This window comes from Staurois parvus, unplaced genomic scaffold, assembly GCF_062004578.1.
Source record: "Staurois parvus isolate SC_StPar_1 unplaced genomic scaffold, SC_StPar_1.0 ptg001329l, whole genome shotgun sequence".
NCBI classification, from domain to species: Eukaryota; Metazoa; Chordata; class Amphibia; order Anura; family Ranidae; genus Staurois; species Staurois parvus.
The window spans coordinates 1,019,418-1,042,303 of NW_028319125.1; the positions used below are offsets into that span (position 1 = coordinate 1,019,418).

Sequence of the window (22,886 nt, forward strand, 5' to 3'; positions counted from 1 at the left end):
TGGGGGAGGTCTACTGTTCTTGGGGGGTGGGGGGATTTGGATGCTGGTGGTCTATTGTCACTGGCTGCTGGTAGACCTACTGTATTGTAACATTAGGGGTCGAATATTGTTGTGGGAGGAATATTGTTCTTGAGGGGGGGGGATTTGGATGCTGGTGGTCTATTGTTGCTGGCTGCTGGTAGACCTACTGTATTGTTACATTGGGGGTCTAATATTGCTGGGGGAGGTCTATTGTTCTTGGAGTGGAGGGGTTTGATGCTGGTGGTCTATTATTGCTGAGGGGAATCTGTCATTGCTGAAGGGGACTTATTGGTCCTGGCTGCAGAGGATGGTGTTCGGAGGTGGGTAGGGGGACGGAGACAAGGGATGCTGTGGGAGTAGCTATGGCCATGACTACAACAATCAAATACAGCATTATGTAATAAGATCCATTCGTCCATCCTTTCCTGTATAAGGTTTAGCCCCTATGGATGGGTGGTGTTAAATTGAGAAGGGGACCTGGCACTCAACACTAGAGGTGTGCAGTTCGTTCTGTTCTGAATCGAAACTTGGACACATTTTTCATTATTCGGATGTATTCAAATTTCTGAATTACAGTAGTAATGAATCTGAAATAACAAAATGATATTTTGCGGATTCGAATTCCAGAACAAATTTGAAAATGAATTCCACAATAGTTTCCAGTCTAGCAAGCATGATCGCTTCGGCCACGCCCTCTGATGCGTCAGAGGGTGTGGGCGGAGACAAGGCTGAGGCCATCTTCATACAAGATCCCATGAGCGGTTAGAGCGGCATCCTTTCGTATATCACACTGTGTTGTATTAGTGTTAGAATATAGCCATCTTCTGAAATTTGAATTTTGAAAAAAATAGAATAAAATAGAATAAAACAGAATAGAATAAAAAAGAAGAAAATAGAAGAAAATATAAAAGAATCGAATAAAATAGAATAGAAAATAAAGGAATAAAATAGAATAGAAAATAAGGGAATAGAAAAGAATAGAATAACAAGATAGAATAGAAAATAAAATAATAAAATAGAATAGATTTTGTCCGAAATTCGATTCAAAATTGAATTCAAAACAAATTCTAATATTGCTAATTTCCTTCAAAGACTGTGTGTATTAGTGTTCCAAAATTTGAATTTCAAAAAGAATAGAACAGGATAAAAAACAGAATACAATAGAATAGAAAGGAATATAATAGAATAGAAAGGAATAGAATATAAAAGAATTAGAATAGATTAGAAAAGAACCATATATATATAATCATATAACCATCTTTCGAAATTCAAATTTCAAATAGAATATAATTGAATTTGAATAGAATAGATTAAAAAGGACTAGAAAAGAATAGATAATAGAAAAGAATAGAATAGAAAATAATAGAATAGAAAACAATAGAATAGAAAAAAACAATAGAACAGAATAACATAGAATATAACCATCTTCTGAAAATTCGAAGTTCAAGTAGAATAGATTAGAATAGAATAAAAAAGAAAAGAATAGAAAAAAATACAAAATAAACTAAAAAAGAGAATAGAATAAAATAGAATAAATATAACTGTCTTCTGAAATTCAAATTTCGAACAGAATACATTCAAATTCCAAAGCCGATTTGAATTTTCCAAATTCGGTGGAATTGAATTCAATTCGACCGAAATCGGAAAATTCTATTTCGAATAAACTAAAGTAAACAAATTCCAAAAACATATTAAAAGGATTTAACTAAACAAAATTATTTAAGTAATGAACTGAAATGAAACAAAACAAATGATTTTGTTCTGCACATGTCTACTCAACACTGAAAGTCCTACTGTGCAACATTGAACTTTGGGTGAGACCCATCATGCCCCCACCCAAGGTGTGCCGCATATTAGATATTTCATGGAAGAGAATCTATTCAGATGTCCAGAAAGCTTCCACAAAACTGTAAATTCACTGTATGTGAGAAAAGGGAAGTTTCATTTTTCCTCGAACAACAACAGAACTTCTTTGTGGTTGCATTAATTCAATAGAATAGGAGCATTGTAACCACAGAACTAATTATTGAGCCATTTTTTTTAAAATGTACACAGTAGTGAAAACAGTCATTAAAAGCAATCTTTCCCAACCATTGTTCCTCTAGACGTTGCTGGGGGCTCCTTGAAGAATGAGCAACTTCTGCTTCTAAGATAAGTAACCACTGATATTTTCAACTATCTATAAGTGGATCATTCTTCCCACTGACCTCCAATGTAAGATACATTCTTCCCACTGACCTCCAATGTAAGAAGCATTCTTCCCACTGACCACCAATGTAAGATACATTCTTCCCACTGACCTCCAATGTAAGAAGCATTCTTCCCACTGACCTCCAACGTAAGGAACATTCTTCCCACTGACCACCAATGTAAGATACATTCTTCCCACTGACCACCAATGTAAGATACATTCTTCCCACTGACCTCCAATGTAAGGAGCATTCTTCCCACTGATCACCAATGTAAGGGGCATTCTTCCTACTGACCACCAATGTAAGGAGAATTCTTCCCATTGACCACCAATGTAAGGGACATTCTTCCCACTGACCTCCAATGTAAGGGACATTCTTCCCATTGACCACCAATGTAAGGGACATTTTTCCCGCTGACCTCCAATGTAAGGGACATTCTTCCCACTGACCACCAATGTAAGGAGCATTCTTCCCACTGATCACCAATGTAAGGGACATTCTTCCCACTGACCACCAATGTAAGGGACATTCTTCCCACTGACCACCAATGTAAGGAGCATTCTTCCTACTGATCACCAATGTAAGGGACATTCTTCCCACTGACCTCCAATGTAAGGGAGATTCTTCCCGCTGACCTCCAATGTAAAGAACATTCTTCCCACTGACCACCAATGTAAGGAGCATTCTTCCCACTGACCTCCAATGTAAGGAGCATTCTTCCCACTGATTACCAATGTAAGATACATTCTTCCCACTGACCTCCAATGTAAGGGACATTCTTCCCACTGATCACCAATGTAAGGGACATTCTTCCCACTGATCACCAATGTAAGGGACATTCTTCCCACTGATCACCAATGTAAGGGACATTCTTCCCAATTTTTCTTTAATTTTTCCCAATTTTTCTTGTAATCAACAAACAAAATAATATACAGAATATACATAAATAAATAATTATATACATATTTACACAAAAACTAAAATAAATATAGCAAAAGCTGCTGTCAGACAAAAGCAAACCTCTCAGAAATGTGTCATTACTGGGGAAATGAATCTTACTACAACTCATATCACTACACCAGACATCAAACCTGATAGGTCAAGAAACAACCCCGCGGCCCGCCCCCATTATGCATGCCGCCCAAAAAGCAGATTTTAACCAACAAAAACTAAGGGAGTGAAAAGAACATCATAAGAAAAGAGCCCCTTGCCCAGAGATGGACAGTTCACCAAAGTCAGGTCTGATATTCCTCCACTCCCTTATCCAGACCGCCCGAGACTCCCTGCCCTTCCCAAGACCCCGAATCTTCCCAACCTCACCCAGAATATCATGCACCACCACCTCAACAGGGAGGAATTTTTTATGCAGGGTAATCTGACACTGTGCACTCCATGTGAAGTAACGAACAACTTTACGAACTAAAAAAAGTGTATCCAAATCAAGTCCCAGCGATCTGGGAATGCCCCATGCACCCACTCTGCATAATTCATGCAATAGAGAAAGGGGATGCCCAGAACCCTCCCCACACTTTTATACACCTCTATGTTAAAGGGACACTGGAGCAGAAAGTGGTCCATAGACTCCACTTTACCAACACACTCTGATTTATCACTGGCTCGCCATCTTCCGAGCAATGTTGGAAAGGGTTAAACCAAGATTGAAAAGTATCCACCCATCCCGGTGGGGTCTCTGCTAACATATTACCAAGACTGTACTTCAAAAAGAGCAAAGAAAAGAAAACTATCGGTTTGACCATTCCTAGGCCCGCCTGGACAGATAAGTTACATTGCGTTTGATCAGGTTCAGCCTATTTCCTCATAACAGTTGGAAAAAACAGCTGTAGACCCTTGCATAGAGAGATACCGGCAAAAAGGACCACAACTCTGCTGCAAGGTTCAGCCACAAGAGACCAAAAGGAGGGACCACATCTCCACTCCCTTTTTGCTAGACATCAGCCAATGTATTGAGCCAGGTCTCTTGCAAAAATAAAATCTCAGCATCAAACTCAGTGAGCAAAAATAAGGCCGTATCACGAGCTCTTGCAGATTTAATGCTGACGACATTAATGGTTGCCACCTTTAAGGGAGTGGGAACTGCCATCAGGGTGATTGGGGACGTCATTTCTTAACCTCTACCACACTTTCATCACCCGAAACAGTTCTCTTCAAGCTATGTGACTCCCTCTTATCCATAGATGATAAAGAAATTCATAAATCAGACTCTATCTCGTCACCTGACAAAACTGAATAGGTGTTGCCAAGAGGGACCCCTCCTGGGTCTGATTCTGAGGAAGAAAGGACAGCTCCTCTCATCCACCTCTTCTTTTTCTTCCTCTTGACCCTCTCCCACCCCTCATCAGCTGAATCCCCTTCAACAGGAAGTGAGACATGGGACATGGACACCCCTCTCTGAGCCCCATCAGCTCAACCTCCTTCCAGTACCCCCACACTCTCCTGACCATGTTTGCTCTGTCATGGGACAGGTACCGGAGGTGGAGTAGGCTGAGAGGGAAGATGAGCTAAACCCAACCCCAGCAGCTTCCTCTAGTCTGGAGGATCTATGTGCAGTAGGACTAGGAACAGGAGGGACAGACTCAGGGATGACATTACTAGGGAAAACAGAATCTGACACAACAGATGGAACAGACACAGGGGGGGCAACAACACTCCCTAGCATCAGCTGCCTCATCTTCTTTATTCAGGCTCTGCAGCTCAGCCTTCAATCCTGGCAAGTTGGGTAGTGCCTCTGGGCACTGACTATACGAATGATCCAGTTGCTGGCCCAAATTGCACCGAATCTGGATGCATTCTTTGGCCAAATGGTCTAAATCTCGGCACAGTGAGCACTTCTTGATGGTACAGGATGATGAAAAGTGGCCTTTCTCTCCACATTTATTACAAACCTTAGGCTGACCCTGACAGAAAATGGCCAGCATATCCCTCCCCAGAAAAGCTGAGCAGGGCAGGTGCTGAACCATATTGCCCAGCACCCTCAATTGCAATGACACTCTCCAGGCCCCTGTCCATATCCCGTGCTCACCCAGGACCTTCCACAGAGGGGTGAGCACCTCACCATATCGGCGCAGCCACACTGCCAAATCAGCTCTGGTATTGATTCATTATGGACCAGGATCTTCACTGATTTTATCAAAAGCTGCTTTGAAACCACCTTTGGCACCAAACCTCTCCACTGCTGAAGGCTCCTGCACTTCCTATATCTCTCCCAAAAAAATAAAGACCTTCAGGTTTCACAAATGAAAAATCATATTCATAACTGCCAACTGGGCAGATCAAAGCAAATACATTGCAGGCTTTAATCCCCATCTACAGAATCAACTCAGCCATCTTCCCCCTTACTGGTGGGGTTTCCTCCCCCTCCCACTTCAACTGCACAACATTTCTCCTCCTGAACCCACCATCCCATCACCAAAACTCCCAAAATTGTGACCATTAGGATTTCCAACATTCCCTCCACCCCCCTTGGTGCGACTCCCCAAAACAGCTTTTCCAACAATAAAGATTGTTTCTTTACTTTTTCCTCCATCTCTGGCTTCATGGCCAATCGATTCTTACTCCAGGCTTGGCAGTATTTGGCTCTGAAGGATTTGTGTTCAGCTTTCAAAACTATGTTTTTCCACATCTCTAAAGAATAGATTAATAATCCTGTCTGTACACATCCACATCCTCACCAGGGCCTGGACCCACAGTCAGGTCCTCCACCTCCTCCTCACTAGGCCTTGTTTCATCAGGAGGATCCCTTCCAGGGCCTCCCCCTGGCTCAGGCATGGTTCCTGTGTCAAGCTAGCAAAGCAAGGCCCAGGCTTGAAAAACTCTGGTTCTCAGGGAGAGTTCCTTTAGTGTGTCCTCTTCCTTCTCCCACTGACCACCAAAGTAAGGAGCATTCTTCCCAATGACCACCAATGTAAGGGACATTCTTCCCACTGACCAACAATGTAAGGGACATTCTTTCCACTGACCACCAATGTAAGGGACATTCTTCCCACTGACCACCAATGTAAGGAGAATTCTTCCCACTGATCCCCAATGTAAGGGACATTCTTTTCACTGACCACCAATGTAAGGGACATTCTTTCCACTGACCACCAATGTAAGGGACATTCTTCCCACTGTTGACTACATTAAGCGGACCCTTGTCCATTGACCAGCAATCTAATCGCCACATTACTCACTACCAAAGTACTACACTGACTATCGATGTAAATAGCACTTCACTGTGTTGTTCATAATCCAGGCACTGTCCACCACTGCAAGAGGACACTTTTCCATTGACCACCATCAAGTATTGAAGGGCTACAATTTTCATAGTCTGCATTTCTTTTCTGACTATTATTATAATTTTTTCATTTCAATATTATGACTGTACAGTATATCATTTTGTTATAGCAGCCCTGGATTTCAAGTTCTCCACATTCCTTTTTTTTCTTCAACACACAGCTTGATATTCACACCATTGTTCCATGAGCCTTTGATCTAAATATTATTTATTAGAATTTCTATGGCCACAGTACTTCTATTCTAGTCAATAATTGCAACCAACAGTTTGTTGTTCCAGTCAAAATGAAACCATAAACTTCCCTATTCTGACATGCAATCAATTTACATTTTCACGTAATACACATTTATGGAACATTTAGATAACTGAATGTTTCTTGCTAAGATAGGGAAGGTCTGGAACTTCTTTTGGGTGACAATGTGATTGCAGCACATTTTATAACGCGACAATCGTGGCAGAACCGCACTGCATTTTCAGGTGCCATGAAAATGAATGGCACCTGAACCCTCGGTTCTACAATTTCTCATTTTAAGAGAGCATTTTGAAATCGGGGGCAGAATCGTGGCAATTTTTCCCACGATTCAAAACATCTCAAGGGTTGCATTCTTCTTCCTGACCACCAACATAAGGGGCATTTTTCCATTTGACCCCCAATTGTATTGTTATATTGTTGATGAATTGTATTAATGAATTGTAAGGGCTCCAGGGACCTGAAAATTATTTTAGGGGTTCCTCTGGGATGAAAAAAGTAGACAAAGACACATTTATACATAAATCTTTTAAGGGAATCTCATTGCTCGAATTTCCATGATTTTGCAAAATTAGAGCATATGCCTCACAACATTTTGAGAAACTAAGCAGGAGGAAATGATGTTTTGACAATATTTAGAATGTTTATTACATGTTCAGGAAATGAAAATAGAAATTCTGGCAAGCAGAGAGGAAAGCTCCCAAATTGTCTTCCCAGCAATGTCTTGTGTGATATCTGGAAGGCTGCCAAAAACACCGATATCTTTCCGATTCTGTGATATTGTGTAAACTATGAAGAGGAAATACAAGATACAATAAATACAATCTCTGCCAGTGCCAAGAATGTATAAAGCCTTCATTAATTTCCAGGATTTGCAGCGGCAAGGAAGGATTGAGCGAATATACAAAAGGCTTGCGGTGTAATGATTGCCTACACCCGTATCTTGAAAGCACAGTGCTGTCATTCCTCACCTAGACTGCGCCCATTCTTAGGTCAGTATGCACATGTAGCAACACATGTCTGTACTGGGCGGTATGCATACGGTCTTACTTCCCAGTTGTGTGTACACGTTTCTCACAGTTTATGCAAAATGGAAGAGACTTTAGAGTGAACCTGTCAATTCTTGACTAGGGTATGAAAGATGTTTTGACAATGTTGCCTGACCACCATTACACCTGCTACAGTTACTTCATTAACCACACATGACACCAATTGGAGTTTAATGGCCATAGCAGCCATCTATTAACCAAATATAAATAACATATCAACATATTAACGTTCAGTACAGTATTAAAGGGGTCCCCAAGGTCCTTGTTGGGCAATTACCTCAAGCACCAGAATTAGGCCTCCTGCCACAGAAACACCGACTCGGAGACAAACCAATCATCACAGGGACCACCAACCAGAATAATGGGAGCTGTACCCCAGATGGGTCCCTACAACTGTACCTTTTTTGCCAATAATAAAAACACATCCAAGGACCTTGTACCCCACCAGCTGCCATGACATAGAATATTATCATTATTATACAGTATTTATAAAGCGCCGATAGTTCGCTCAGCGCTGTACGTTACAAAGGGGGACAGAACATGTGACAGAACAATAACAATACAATACAAAACATGAGGGGATTGAGGGCCCTGCTCTTTCGAGCTTACAATCTAGGAGGGAGGGGATGGTGGTACAGGAGGAGATAGCTGTGGGGGATGGAGTGGTAGGAAGAGTGGAGGAGGTCGGCAAGTTAGCATGGGGTGGGGTAGGCTTCTCTGAAGAGATGGGTTTTCAGGGTGCACCTAAAGGAGAGGAGAGCTGGTGATAATCTGATGGGTTGGGACAGGGAGTTCCAGAGGATGGGTGACACCCTGGAGAAGTCCTGGAGGCGGGCATGGGAGGAGGAGACCAGGGAACTAGAGAGAAGAAGGTCTTGTGAGGAGCGGAGTGTGCGTGCTGGGCGGTACTAGGATATTAGGTCAGTGATGTAGTTTGGGGCAGTGTGGTGGACGGCTTTGTACGTCAGTGTTAGGATTTTGAATTTGATCCGTTGCGCATTACACAGCACCTGTAACTTTTCAAAAAACCAGCACAAGCAAAACAACAAGAGAGGGAGGGTGGGAAGTTGTCCCGGTCAAGCTTTCTTCCGACTGAAGACTACCCAAACCCTCCGTCATCCCAAATCCCTGAAGCCCCACCTACTACAGTCCTATCCCTATCCACCAATCTGGTGAGTACTCATGAATCCTGTTCATTTGATCCACAAACAACTCCTACTATGCCAAACCCCTTTTAACCCAGTCATGTCGGTCCTGCGTCTAGGCTTCTCCTTCTTTCACTCCGGGCCTTTAAAAAGCCTCAGATTCTCACAAAAAATTAATCACATATCCATAATACAAAGTAAATGAACATACAAATGTCATAGATTGTGCAAAACCAGAGTAATGCGCAAACATAATAAATAGTGTGAAGGTATAAATAATAAAACAACAGTCCACAAGCATAAACGCTTGATTTCAAAATGTATAAAGTCCATCCAAGTGCTTTAGAAAGTGTCCAGTGATTGTATTTGGAAAAGTGCTCCAGTGCTAAGGTGCTTTATTAAATGGTCAAGCCTCTTAGTATCCAGGATTGATCCTAGGAAACAAATCACTTTGTTTGTTTCAATAGTGGAGAGCCAACGCTCTCACCATTGAATCTCATGTCAGCACGGTGATCCCGTCTGCAGGATGCAGCAACAGTGTCCCCACCTCAGGAATGTATGCCTCATCCTCTTACTCCACCGATATGCTCCAGCAAAGATATGCATCAATCCCAGAGGACGCCTATTACAGAGAAACGAGTGAGGCAGAGGTAGGTCTGTGATGTCATCACGCATGGGCGCGCTGAGGACTTTGGCAACTGTGCTGTAGAGTTTGATCACCGCTTCTAATCTTCTATCATTGTGAGTGCAATGTCTTTTTTTTTTGGTTTGGTTGTTTTTTAGCAGGCTTCTCCTTTTTTATATTACATCCAGACCTGCTATTAGAGTGGAATCCCAGGCGTATTAAAGCGGTGGTAAACCGCAGCTAAAAAAAGAAAATTAAAAAATCCCCTGCAAGATAATGTCATAATGTGCTAGACTGCACAGCAGCCTAGCACATTAGGAAGGACTTGCCATAAAATGAAGCCCTCCAGAGGTGCTCTGTCACCACTGAAGAGGCTTCCATCTTCACCAGGTCTTCTTTCCAGGTTTGCAAGCTACGGCCGTCTGACTGGCCAAGCCACGATGACGTCACTAATGAACCTGGGAGTCCCAGGCCACGGCACACTGTTTTGAAGGAACGGCACAGGTATGCCATTCCTTCAAAGCGCCGGCTCTCAGAAAGAGCAAATATCTCCTACACGAAGCTCGATTAGGAGATACTCATTTTACCTACAGGTAAGCTTTATTATAGGATTACCTGTAGGTAAAAGTAAAAAAAAAAAGTTTACTAACACTTTAAACAGATTTCTTTTGTACCTAGAACAGTTCTGGATTAAACTCTCTAGTGGCCCCTAGGCAGTCAAAACCTTGGAGCCCTCTCACAGGTGTCTGGAGGTTTCTCATGCATGCACTCTAGTGGGATAACATTGAACTAAGTAGTGTGCACATCGGCCACTAGATAGAGATGACCATCACTACTGTACATTTCACATACCCAGACTGCAACATTTTTTTACAAACTGACAGCTGAAAGAAGCTGACCTTCTAAGAGAAAAACTGTAATGTGAACAGGATGTCTATGGTTTATGTACTTTAAGTTGTCATTGGGTACATTACATTAATACAGTAATTAATCCTTGGTAAACAATTTAGGAAAGCTTCATTGGAATTTTCTTTCAAGATCAAATTAATATTTTTATCCATTGTCAAGGGGCCCTAAATGGCAAGAGGCCCATAGGCCAGCGCCTTTTCTGCCTATTTAGTAATCCGTCACTGCCTACGTAGCAAGTAAATGAATAAACCTCCCAGTAATGCTATTACTAGGCTGCTGCTAGAGGGAGCTCTAATGATTTGTAGTGTGTCTCCAGGAGACTAACAACCAACAAGCTCACAATGAACTGGGAATGAACAAGTGAGCATGTTTTCTGTCTCCTCTTTTTTTTTTTTAATCAGAAAGTAAAACTTTATTAACCCCTTCACATCAGCGCCTCCCGACCCTTTAAGGGGGTTCTGATGAGGCGGGATTTAGGGTCATGTGACCGCTGTGATTGGCTGTCACGGCAATCGGAAAGGTCCCGATCGCAAAGAAGAGATCGGGACCTTTCTGTGGGACGCCGACACATGTGCTGGGAGCGTCTCAGCACATGTTTGTTTACAAATGGTGTGCAAATATGCGGCCGCTCGGGCCTCAAGGCCCAGCCGCCGAGAGGCCGCATATTTCAACGTGAAGAGGTTAAACTTTCAGACATACAATACTTGAAAGAAAATGAAACAAAACATTTTCAGTGTATACAGCCAGTAGCCGTAAAAAAGCAATGTACAGTACAAAAAGAGGTACAATAAGGCACGGTGGTATACATACACTATATTTCCAAAAGTATTGGGTCAGCCCCCCAAATCATTAGATTCAGGTGTTCCAGTCCCCTCCATGGACACAGGTGTATAACATCAAGCCCCTAGGCATGCAGACTGCTTCTACAAACATTTGTGAAAGAATGGGTCGCTCTCAGAAGCTCAGTGAATTCAAGCGTGGTCCTGTGATAGGTTGCCACCTGTGCAATAAGTCCATCCGTGACATTTCCTGGCTACTAAATATTCCACGCTCAACTGTTAGTGAGATTATAACAAACTGGAAGCAACTGGAAACAACAGCAACTCAGCCACCAAGTGGTAGGCCACAACACATGACAGAGCGGGGTCAGTACATGCTGAAGCACACAGTGCGCAGAAGTCACCAACTGTCTGCAGAGTCAATAGCTAAAGACCTCCAAACTTGGTGTGGCCTTCAGATTACCACAACAACAGTGCATAGAGATCTTCATGGAATGGGTTTCATTCTGCAACATACCAAGACATTTTGGACAATTTCATGCTCCCAACTTTGTGGGAACAGTTTGGGTTAGCCCATTCCTGTTCCAATATGACTGCGTACCAGTCATGAGTCCTGACCTCAATCTGATAGAAGACCTTTGGGATGAATTAGAGCGGAGACTGTGAGCCAGGCCTCTTCCCCCGACATCAGTGCCTGACCTCACAAATGTGCTTCTGGAAGAATGGCCAAACCTTCCCATAGACACCCTCCTAAACCTTGTGGACAGAATTCCCGGAAGAGTTGAAGAGCTACAGAGTCCCTGCTGAGAATCGGTGGCTGGGACCCAGTGATTGACATGCCAAGGAGCCAATAGTGGCATAGGTAAGAAGCGCGTGTGTGCACACCCCATACCCGGATCTGCGGACTGAGCATAATGAATCGGAGTCCGATCCATTATGCTCCCAATCCGCAGATCCGATCCATCTTGCGGGGATCATCGGCTTGCAACCTATATGGGGTTAACTGATCTAGGTAAGGCTGTGCAAAATCCGGGACTTTTCTGCAACCTGGATATGCGGCCATGATAGCAGGAACCTCCTCTATCTGACAACACTTCTCGAGCATGTGCAGACCGGACCGATGTTGAAAAATCGGTTAACCCCGTATAGGTTGCAAGCCGATGATCCCCGCAAGATGGACTCCGATCCATTATGGTCAATCCGCAGACCTGATCCATCCTGTGGGGATCGTCGGAGGGGTGACACCAGTGTTACCACACCGGATGACACCAACCCTAGAGATGCCTCTGGCCACCACATCTAAGGAATGGTATATTACATTTTTGGGCTTAGATACGCTTTATATGTGTTATTAACTCTTAAAGACACTGAGAATAAGAAATGGAATGGTTCTGTTGTATTTCTCTTGCCCTGATATAAACTATGGTCTGTACACATCCCTGTAGGTATAAGGTGGGGTAAGTATGCAGTTTCTTGTGGTCTATGTATATGGGTGTGCAGTATCATGTCACTTTTCCTGTGCTGCCTAGATGTCAGTCATTCTGAAACTAACACATGATGAAAGCCAGCTGTCACACCATTGAGATCACTGGTTGCTTTATCCAAAACAGACATGTGGGTGCAGGACAAGATTTCTACCGCAGACACAGGACTGAGGTCCCTATTACACGCCTACAGGCACGCATCATGGGACAGTTAAAGTTTTGATTTAAAGAGACATTTGCACCTAGTATACCTTGTGGTATACTATAAAGTATACCTTATGGTGCCGCTCCAAGCTATGGACGGAAAGAAAAGGATCACCCCACTGGCAAGTGAGAAGAGCGGAGCATGAGTCCGAGCAATTCCAGCTCCCCATCATTGGTGTCAGTGGGAGGAATAGTGCAACATCATTTGTATCAGTGGGAGGAATATTTCCCCGTCATTGGTATCAGTGGGAGGAATAGTGTCCCATCATTGGTATCAGTGGGAGGAATAGTGCCCCATTATTGGTATAAGTGGGAGGAATAGAGCTCCATCATTGGTATCAGTTGGAGGAATAGTGCCCCATCATTGGTATCAGTGGGAGGAATAGTGTCCCATCATTGGTATCAGTGGAGGAATAGTGCCCCATCATTGGTATCAGTGGGAGGAATAGAGCCCCATCATTGGTATCAATGAGAGGAATAGTGCCCCATCATTGGTATCAGTGGGAGGAATAGTGCCCCATCATTGGTATCAGTGGGAGGAATAGTGCCCCATCATTGGTATCAGTGGGAGGAATAGTGCCCCATCATTGGTGTCAGTGGGAGGAATAGTACCTCATCATTGGTATCAGTGGGAGGAATAGTGCAACATCATTTGTATCAGTGGGAGGAATATTTCCCCGTCATTGGTATCAGTGGGAGGAATAGTGTCCCATCATTGGTGTCAGTGGGAGGAATAGTGCAACATCATTTGTATCAGTGGGAGGAATATTTCCCCGTCATTGGTATCAGTGGGAGGAATAGTGTCCCATCATTGGTATCAGTGGGAGGAATAGTGCCCCATTATTGGTATAAGTGGGAGGAATAGAGCTCCATCATTGGTATCAGTTGGAGGAATAGTGCCCCATCATTGGTATCAATGAGAGGAATAGTGCCCCATCATTGGTATCAGTGGGAGGAATAGTACCTCATCATTGGTATCAGTGGGAGGAATAGTACCTCATCATTGGTATCAGTGGGAGGAATAGTGCCCCATCATTGGTATCAGTGGGAGGAATAGTGTCCCATCATTGGTATCAGTGGGAGGAATAGTACCTCATCATTGGTATCAGTGGGAGGAATAGTGCCCCATCATTGGTATCAGTGGGAGGAATAGTGCCCCATCATTGGTATAAGTGGGAGGAATAGTGCCCCATCATTGGTATCAGTTGGAGGAATAGTGCCCCATAATTGGTATCAGTGAGAGGAATAGTGTCCCATCATTGGTATCAGTGGGAGGAATAGTGCCCCATAATTGGTATCATTGAGAGGAATAGTGTCCCATCATTGGTATCAGTGGGAGGAATAGTGCCCCATCATTGGTATCAGTGGGAGGAATAGTGCCCCATCATTGGTATCAGTGGGAGGAATAGTGCCCCATCATTGGTATAAGTGGGAGGAATAGTGCCCCATCATTGGTATAAGTGGGAGGAATAGTGTCCCATCATTGGTGTCAGTGGGAGGAATAGTGTCCCATCATTGGTATCAGTGGGAGAAATAGTGCCCCATCATTGGTATCAGTGAGAGGAATAGTGTCCCATCATTGGTATCAGTGGGAGGAATAGTACCTCATCATTGGTATCAGTGGGAGGAATAGTGCCCCATCATTGGTATCAGTGGGAGGAATAGAGCCCCATCATTGGTATAAGTGGGAGGAATAGTGCCCCATCATTGGTATCAGTTGGAGGAATAGTGCCCCATAATTGGTATCAGTGAGAGGAATAGTGTCCCATCATTGGTAGCAGTGGGAGGAATAGTGCCCCATAATTGGTATCAGTGAGAGGAATAGTGTCCCATCATTGATATCAGTGGGAGGAATAGAGCTCCATCATTGGTGTCAGTGGGAGGAATATAGCCTCATCATTGGTGTCAGTAGGAGGAATAGATCCCCATCATTGGTGTCAGTGGTTGGAATAGTGCCCCATCATTTGTATCAGTGGGAGGAATATTTCCCCATCATTGGTATCAGTGGGAGGAATAGTGCCCCATCATTGGTATCAGTGGGAGGAATAGTGCCCCATCATTGATGTAAGTGGGGGGAATAGTGCCCCATCATTGCTATCAGTTGGAGGAATAGTGCCTCACCATTGCTATCAGTGGGAAGAATAGTGCCCCATAATTGGTATTAGTGGAAGGAATAGAGCCCCATCATTGGTATCAGTGGGAGGAATAGAGCCCCATCATTGGTATCAGTGGGAGGAATAGTGCCCCATCATTGGTACTAGTGGAAGGAGTAGAGCCCCATCATTGGTGTCAGTGGGAGGAATTGTGCCCCATCATTGGTATCAGTGGGAGGAATAGTGCCCCATCATTGGTATCAGTGGGAGGAATAATGCCCCATCACTAGTATCAGTGGGAGGAATATTGGTATCAGTGGGAGGAATATTGCTCCATCATTGGTGTCAGTGGGAGGAATATTGCCCTATCATTGGTATCAGTGGGAGGAATATTGGTATCAGTGGGAGGAATAGTGCCCTATCATTGGTATCAGTGGGAGGAATAGTGCCCCATCATTGGTGTCAGTGGGAGGAATAGTGTCCCATCATTTGTATCAGTGGATGGAATAGTGTCCCATCATTTGTATCAGTGGGAGAAATATTGCCCTATCATTGTTATTAGTGGGAGGAAGAGTATCTGTTGGTTGGTATTAGTGGGCGGAAGAGTGCCCCATCATTGGTATCAGTAGAAGAAATAGTGCCAAACTGTTGGTGTCAATGGAAGTATTCATACAATATTTGCCTAATTTATCACCAAAATTCAAATACATTAATGTGCTCATATAGTGCAATAACTTTGAGCACTCTATGAGCACATTAATGTCTATGAATTCTGGTGATAAATTAGGCAAATATTGCATGCAACTTTCCATTTAAAGAGGCAATACACTGTTTGCACTTAGCACTTTCTCAGCTAGGAAGTTGCAACCATTTGATGAATTGATCATATATTTATTGATTTATTTATGTATTTTTGATATTTATGCGCTTTATGTCTTAAAGAGACAGTGCACTCACTCACTATATATCCAATAATTGGATATCCAACTCACTCAGTATATCCAATATTGAGTTGCATTAGGCTCTTTTTCTTTGTCTTTTCTTTTTCTGTTTTGATCGAATAGGCACTGTGCGCAGATAGTAAACTTTTTTTATATTTTTGAGGAATAGTGCCTCTTACATAGTGAGAGTAGAAAAGCCATCCCAACAGTGATGTTCAGGGGGGTCACTTACCTTTGTATATGATCCATATTGGTCCCATATTGCTCTTCTACCAATCAGACATCATCATAGATGAAACTATGCAGACATCATCAGGCAGGGGTAACACTTCACCAAACAATTCTTAACCACTTACCGACCACCCACAGTACATCATTGTGCTTGCATGGACTTAGGAGCGGCTCACTATGCGCTCACATGATCACAATGTCAACAAAGCTGTTATGAATGAATCTCATTCATAACAGATCTGCTTCCTAAACTAGTGAGCTATGATGTGTGGCCTACATCTATCAAGCTATCACATGGTACATAGGGAGATCACAGCACCCTGTACCATGTGATTAGCTGTAGCCAATCACAGATCACTAGTAATCACAGCTGTCATGACACTCATTCAAAGTGTAAAAAAAAATCCTCAAATCACCACCCCCCAGAGTAGTACAGTGTTACTATGGTGACACTGAACTACTCTGATAAAAGTAAAAGTATGTAAAAAAAAATGTAAAAAAATTTTAAATGTAAAAAACAAACAAAAATAAAATATTTTAAAAAATTGAATAAAAAATAATTTAAAAATTATTATATTTTTTTAATGTACTGTCACCAGTCAATATCTCTGAAGGCCACCATACCAGTCATATGATGACGCTGTACTGCGCTGGTGATAGCATGTAAAAAAAAAATTTGAAAAAAAAACTAATTTTTCCACTGTCAGACTTTTCAGACTCTTTGCTTTCCAAAAAGGGGTCATTTGGGGGGCATCTGTACTGTCCTTTATGCATTTTACGGACTCAAGAAATGAGACAGACTGTCATTATATCAGGAGGGATCAATTTTCAGATATATATACCATAGTTTGTAGACGCTATAACTTTCACACAAACCAATTCAAATATACACTTATTGGGATTTTTGGTTACCAAGATATGTATCAGAAAAAAATTTGGCCTAAATTTATGAAGAAATTGGATTTTTTTTTATTATTGGATGTTTTATAATATTGTTTTTTTTTCAAAGTTGTTTTTTTATTATTATTTATATAATAAAAAATAAAAACTTCAGTGGCAATCAAATACCACCAAAAGAAAGCTCTATTTGTGTGGAAAAAAATGATATAAATGTTATTTGGGTTCAGTGTTGCATGACTGCGCAATTGCCAGTTAAAATAGCATAGTGCTGAATAGAAAAAATAGCCTGGTCATGAAGAGGTTATAATCTTCCAGAGCTCAAGTGGTTATGCTAACCTTACTATATGCCCTGCAACTCAGCGGACCTTTAGTCCTCATGCACAGGGGACAAGGGGCGGACTGACCATTTGGGAACTCGGGCACTGCCCGAGGGCCCGGGGTCAGTAGGGGGCCCCATGAGATGCCCCTGGTACCTTTCATAGGCTTTTTTGGGTGTGGTTTGAGTGTGGGTGAGGACACAGGGGCCCCATGATCCCCTATTGCCTGGGGGCCCCATGAGTTATCAGTCTGGGACGTTTTGATAACGCTGGTAATGTTAGCTGTGTAAAGTCACGTTAAAAACTTCAGCTTTTTTAGCATTTTTGCATTAGCGTTTAGCAGCGCTTTGCCGTGCTTAGCGCCATTTTTCCGCATTTGTGGTTTTTATGGTTTTTTAGTTTTATTTTTACCTCCCCCAATTTTTTTTTGATCAACAAAACATCCAAAACGGTGGTTTTACTACCTTTTACAGCGTTTTTCAGCGTTCAAGCATTTTTACAGCTAAAAAAACTCCTCTAGAAACCCACTACTCCTGGGTTTTTTTTCCAGCCAAAAAACGTCCCAGCCAAAAAACGTTACTTACAGTCTGTGTGTATATGGACACATAGGATAACATGCTGGGTGGTTTACTGGCTGTAAAAAAAACATCAAAAGCCAAAAACAGCCGCTGGAAAAACATCCCGTGTGCATGAGGACTTAAGGCTAGGTTCACATCCCCGCGTTCCTGCAGGCCACGTTTTGCACGGCCACAAGAGCCCATTCATTTGAATGGACTCCCTTGCCCCAGAACATGCAGGGAAGAAGTCCCTAAACTTCTTTTGAAAATGCAGCCCACACGGGAACCTCGGTTCCCAGTGCGGTTGCGATTTCTATTGCCGGCGGCGTGCCATTAGAATTCATGGCACCCGCCCGCGGGACCGCATTCCTTTTTTTGCGGGTGGTGCGGCTGCACGGATTTCTGTGTGGATCCCCAGCGGCACCACCCGCACAGATGTGAACTAGGGATAAAAGAAAACTGAAGGCCATCTTCGGCCCCCAGGCTGGTGTCCTACTAGCTATATTGTATATTACAGAAAATTTTAAAAGAGGAAAAAATGAAAAAGGAAACGTGGGTCAAGGGAAGGGAAAATTGGGAAGAAACTGGAGTCCAACTTACATTACAGTATAATGATTAAAAGTGGAGCAGAGACAACACGTGTCCTGTCATACCAGGCAGGGCCAGGGATAAGGTGGTAGCACCAGTCTTCCTGTATGGGGCCCAGGCCAGCAGAGGGCCTAGGCAGATGGGTGAATTGGATGTGGGCAGGGAGCAGGGGCGGACTGACAACTCATGGGGCCCCCGGGCAATAGGGGATCATGGGACCCCTGTGTCCTTGCCCACACTCAAAAAAACCTATAAAAAAGGTACAAGGGGCATTTCATGGGGCCCCCTACTGACCCCGGGCCCTAGGGCAGTGCCCGAGTGCTCGAATGGTCAGTCCGCCCCTGGCAGGGAGGGTGATCGGCATGGCTGGGGGAGCAACTACTGGAACAGATCCCTTTTATGGCTCTTCCTGCAGCAGCTGAAAGCTGGCTTCTTCTCTTCCCAGCACTGACTTTCAGCTGAAGCAGAGACAGTCAGACAGGGGATCGGTCCCAGTAATTGCTCCTCCTACTGCATGCATTACTCTCCCTGTGCTCCATACATTTCCCCTACTGCCTAGGCCCCCCATGTGCCCCCACAGTACTGCCACCTTTCCTCCTCTCCTTCCCACTGGCAACAGCAAGCACACAATAGGATTAATCAGGATGGAGAGTGGGGGAAGGGTCCGTCAATATGTCATATTTTCCAGCCCTTTCCTTTCTTGAATGAGCACAATGAGTGATCAGGAACGATCACTCACTGTGCTCATTTATAATTTTTTTTAAAAAAATTTGGGAGGCCCTTTCAGGTTGGCTGTATGGGGCCCCACGGTTTCTAACAGCAGCGCTGATACCAGGTGATGCCTATACCCAGGGGTGGACTGACAACTCATGGGGCCCCCGGGCAATAGGGGATCATGGGGCCCCTGTGTTCTTGCCCAAACTCAAAAAAGCCTATATAAAAGGTACCAGGGGCATCTCATGGGGCCCCCTACTGACCCCAGGCCCTCAGGCAGTGCCGGAGTTTCCAAATGGTCAGTCCGCCCTGCCTATACCAGATATATTTTCTGCTCACCCTAAGACTAGGTTCACACTTATGCAGATTGCATTTGACCCATTTCTGCATTGCGTTTTGTGTTGCGGTTTTGCACCTACGTGTTTGATGCAACACAAAACACATCAAAAACGCGGTAAAGTGCAGCAAAAGCTCCATACATCCTTTTCTGCAGAGTTTCCATTGAAGTCTATAGAGCCAAAAACGTAACTTTTTGCATTGAAAAAAGTCCCTGACCCTTTCCAGAAAAACGCACTGGGTGAAAACGTGCAAATGTGAACATGTTCCATAGGAAATCATGTTAAATGGACTGTACTGCGTTTCTGCAAACCACAAAGTGCTGCAGAAAATGCTTAGGTATGAACCTAAGGTGAATGTCCTGTGAACAGTAGTTCTTTATTAATATCTCGGAGTGCTTCCATTTCCAACATGTGGATCAAATAGCCTATAATGACATTTCCTCTCATTAATTCTACTCCACCTAGGTTCACACCTATGCTTTTGATCAGTCTCTGCTGTGCATTTTGTGTTTTTACACATGCGTTTTTACACATTTTTGCTGTGTTTTTGATGCGTTTTGCGTTTTTTTAACTTTATGTTTCTTGTTGCTAGGCAGATTTAAAACGCAAAATGCAGCAAAAACGCGCTCCATGCTTTTCTGCAGAATTTCCATTGAAGTCTATAGAACCAAAAATGCTACTTTTTTGCATTCAAAAATGTCTCTGACCCTTTCCAAAAAACGCACCTGGTGAAAACGCGAAGGTGTCCCATAGGAAATCATGTTAAATGGACTGTAGTGCGTTTCTGCAAAATGCTGCGGAAAACGCTTAGGTGTGAACCTAGAGTAACCTAATATTTCTTGCAATTTCAGCCACTTCAGCTGAGCTGGAATCAAAATCCTGAGCATTCAAACATTATTATTATACAGGATTTATATAGCGCCAACAGTTTGCTCAGCACTTTACAATATAACGTGAGACCAGGGGCGGACTGACAACTCATGGGGCCCCCAGGCAATAGGGGATCATGGGGCCCCTGTGTCCTTGCCCAAACTCAAAAAAGCCTATGAAAAAGGTACCAGGGGCATCTTATGGGGCCCCCTACTGACCCTGGGCCCACGGGCAGTGCCCGATTTTCCAAATGGTGAGTCTGCCCCTGCGTGATACAATACAGCAACAGTAAAGATCAATACAAGAGGGTTAGGAGGGCCTGATCCTTGGAGCTTACAATCTAAGAGATTAGTGATTTAGATTGACCGTACCGAGATGAGATTGAAATTGCCTTGAACAAACGCAACAGAAAAAATTGATGGAATTGCCGCAGTTTTTTTTTTTCTTAAGCTGATTTTTTTTTAAAAGAACCTGTTTATTTTCAGCCAAGCCCAATGGATTGAATTCAAGTCAATCAGCCCCGTGGGTCATAGATGACTCTTTTTTTAGACAACTTTTGATCATACGTTCCATTCTTTATTCAGTCGAAAGTGGTTGAAATTGACCAGAAATTGCCATGTCCATGGGTTACTAGTTCTTTAAAACCTTACTGTACGCAAGCCAGAGACACGTAATTGGAGCCCCTGGAGCTGGGACATTGTATCGCCCTTAACAGCACTTGTCCTTTAGCTGTCAGCTTGAACCAGACGCTCCTGGGTGCGGGGCTTGGTCTATATGTTTACAACGTAGACCATAAATAATACGCGTTCGGAGCTTTGGGTGCAGTCACTGCTGGGGTCAGCTGTGAGGGGCTTGTAATTCTTTATTTCAAATGCTGGAACATAAGTAATATGAAGAAGATTTTCCATCAGGTAAGATGTTTTTAGCACTTCTAATCATCTAAATCCATTGTGTTTTAAAAGGCACTACTTCGCAGATACACATTCACCGGGCACTTTATTAGGCACACCTGTTCAATTGCTTGGTAACACATCTAGATGTGGTGAAGACGACTTGCTGAAGTTTAATCCGAGCATCAGAATGGGGAAGAAAGGGGGTTTAAGTGACTTTGAACGTGACATGGTTGTTGGTGCCAGACGGGCTGATCTGAGTATTTCAAAAACTTCTGATCTGCTGGGATTTTCAGGCACGACCATCTCTAGGGTCTACAGAGAATGGTCCGAAAAAGAAAAAAATATCATGTGAGTGGCTGTTGTGTGGACGAAAATGCCTAGTTGAGGTCAGAGGAGAATGGGCAGACTGGTTGGAAATGATAGAAAGGCAACAGTAACTCATGTCAATATTATTATTATACAGTATTTATATAGCGCTAAAAGGTTTGCTGAGCGCTGTACATTATGGTGGGGGGCAGTACATGAGACAATACAGTAACAATACAATACACGAGGGGTTCGAGGGCCCTGCTCCTTGGAGCTTACAATCTAGGAGGGAGGGGGTAGAGGTACAGAAGGAAGTGGCTGTGGGGTATGGAGTAATAGGAGGAGTGGAGGAGATTGGCTGTTAGGTGAGGGCGGGGTAGGCTTCCCTGAAGAGATGGGTTTTCAGGGTGCGCCTAAAGGTGGGGAGGGTAGGTAACAGTCTGATGGATTGGGGTAGTGAGTTCCAGAGGATGGGGAAAGTCCTGGAGAAGTCCTGCAGTCGGGCGTGGGAGGTGGAGACCAGGGAGCTAGAAAGTAGGAGGTCTTGTGAGGAGCGAAGATTACGGGTAGGGTGGTATTTGGGTATCAGGTCGGTGAGGTAGTTTGGGGCAGCGTTATGAATGGCTTTGCATGTCTGTGTTAGTAGTTTGAATTTAATGCGTTGAATATTATTATTATTATACATGACTTATATAGCGCCAACAGTTTGCTCAGCGCCAGGGGCGGACTGACCATTTGGGAATTCGGGCACTGCCCGAGGGCCCGGGGTCAGTAGGGGGCTTCATGAGATGCCCCTGGTACCTTTCATAGGCTTTTTTGGGTGTGGTTTGAGTGTAGGCGAGGACACAGGGGCCCCATGATCTCCTATTGCCCGTGGGCCCCATGAGTTGTCAGTCCGCCCCTGCTCAGCGCTTTACATTATGGAGGGAGACAGTACAGCAACAATACAGTTCAATACAAGAGGGATAGGAGGGCCCTGTTCCTTGGAGCTTACAATCTAGGAGATGGACCAAAATCTCTGAGGAATGTTTCCAACACCTTGTTGAATCTATGCCAGGAAGAATTAAAGCAGTTCTGAAGGCAAAAGGGGGTCCAACCCAGTATCAGCAAGGTGTACCTAGTAAGTGTAGATCCAGTTACAACTATGATATGTACATGTTTTTGGCATGAAATGAAAATGCAACTT

At 43.5% G+C, this 22,886-nt stretch overlaps 1 protein-coding gene across 1 annotated transcript in view; it reads left to right on the forward strand.

Annotated features, from left to right (window-relative positions):
* Positions 1–21,233: 21,233 nt before the first annotated feature.
* Positions 21,234–22,886, forward strand: part of TNFAIP2 (TNF alpha induced protein 2) — a 114,143-nt gene continuing 112,490 nt past the window's right edge. Inside the window, exon 1 of the mRNA XM_089661361.1 lies at positions 21,234–21,412. The gene's annotated coding sequence lies outside the window, so the exon portion shown is untranslated. The remainder of the gene's footprint in view (positions 21,413–22,886) is intronic.